This window comes from Elephantulus edwardii, unplaced genomic scaffold (assembly GCF_000299155.1).
Source record: "Elephantulus edwardii isolate Elephantulus edwardi_28Jun2011 unplaced genomic scaffold, EleEdw1.0 scaffold00307, whole genome shotgun sequence".
Lineage (NCBI taxonomy): Eukaryota > Metazoa > Chordata > Mammalia > Macroscelidea > Macroscelididae > Elephantulus > Elephantulus edwardii.
This window is the reverse complement of record NW_006400057.1, coordinates 910,598-912,454: the sequence shown is the minus strand read 5'-3', so window position 1 is coordinate 912,454 and position 1,857 is coordinate 910,598. Positions and strand designations below refer to the sequence as shown.

Sequence of the window (1,857 nt, the reverse complement as noted above, 5' to 3'; positions counted from 1 at the left end):
ATGGCACCAGCACGGGCAGCAGCCGGCACCTTGTTGGCCAGCAGCATGTCCCTGATCTCTGTGAGATCCTCTTTGGTGAACACAAACCCCACGTTCCCCCGGATATGAGGCAGCAGCTTCTCCAAGGCCAGGTTGATGTCCAGGTGGCCCCGGATGGCCTTGTGCATCATGGTGTTCTTGCCCATCAGAACCACAGCCTTCCCGTGGAGGGACATGCGGATCTGCTGCATCTGCTTGGAGCCGACATTGTCTGCACCCACGATGAAGCATTTCGGATAATCATCCAGAAGTTGAATGATCTTAAGGAAGTAGTTGGACTTCCAGGTCGCCCTGTCTTCCCTGGGCATCACTGCGGTGCGTCAGGGATTGCCACACAGGGTTTAAAGATGATGTCACTCTCACGAGGACGCCAGGAGAGAGCTGGTTGCACATTCTTCAAGTCAAATCTGTTTGTTCTTTTGGCAGTACATGGAATATTCAATACTCTTCTCCAACACCACAACTCAAAATCAGTAACTTTCCTTCTGATATTCTTATTCATTGTCTAGCTCTCAGACACATAACATGTTATTGAAAAGACTGTGGCGTGAAATCAGGTGCACATTGGTCTTCAAAGTGACACCGCTGTTCCTCAGTATTTTGGAAAGTTCCCTGACCCAAGATTTTCCTAATGAAACAAATATTTTGATTTCTTGACTGCTGGTCATTAACAATTTCCTTCCCCACCCCCCCCATCTATCATAATGTTGACTATTGGCAAAGCCATGAGAGTATGGCTGGGTGGGAGTGGTAAATGATTCATGACTGGATTGGTATAAAACAATGGGTTTAATGCACAGTCATGTTTATTGCTGCTTTATTCTAGGCAAAGAGTTGGAAACAACCCAAGTCCCCATCAACAAATGAACAGATAGAGAAGCTCTGGTATAGTCACACAATGGAATACTACACTGCACTGAAAAACTAGGAACTCATGAAACATGATACAAAATAGGTGACCCTGGAGGACATTATGCTGAGTGAAATATCTCAGTCACAAAAGGACAAATACTGCATAGTGCCACTGCTGTAAAACAGGACTGACAGTGGGGTTGGGGGGAACCTAAGAAAAGAAGGAATAAATAATGTCTACTACGTTGAAACAGATGAGGGCGAGAAATGTTTAAAAGGAATATATGATTAGGTATTATTTTCATGTCACGATTCCAGAAAAAGAAATGCATAGTAAAGTGGACTGTGGACTTGGGGGGTGGGGGGCGCAGAGAAGGGGACTGTGAAACAATGAAAGAAATTGTGGGTTTTTTTTTTCTTCTCAAAGAGAAAAGCCAACTGGAGGGAGAGGTGGACAGGGAGGAAAAATGTGCAACAATGAATGAATGAGAAAAAAAACTAAATGGGAAAAAAAGACAGTGTGTTTAAACTGAGCAGGTTTAGTAGAAGAAGATGGAAATCTCACTATAAGCAAGAAGGAGAAGCAGAGGATGCAGCATGCATCCCTTGAAGTCAGAGATTCCTGAACCAGTCAAAGAAACAATAGCTAAAACAAAAAATAAGAGTGGATGTAAGTCATAGATGACCTGAGACTGATGCCCAGGGGCCCACAGTCACTGGCCTTCACCCAAGCTTGCTGGAGAATACAGGTGGAGGAGAGAAGGGAGACATAATTAGCAGGACTAAAAGAGGTGGATGGTTCGAACTCATGAGCCATCTGTGGTAGAAAATTGTGTCCATCTGCTTCCATCAAGATTTACAACCTTGACCAGGAGAAGATAACATAGATGAATGGGACCTTCTAAGACTCAAATCCCTATGCACATCCAAAAACTTCTCCAGTAGGGTAAAAAGGGAAGCCACTGA

General features: G+C 44.3%; 1 protein-coding gene across 1 annotated transcript in view; it reads right to left on the bottom strand.

The window, feature by feature from the left end:
* Nucleotides 1–1,857, bottom strand: part of MIB1 (mindbomb E3 ubiquitin protein ligase 1) — a 157,222-nt gene that overhangs the window by 132,810 nt on the left and 22,555 nt on the right. The window lies entirely within an intron of this gene.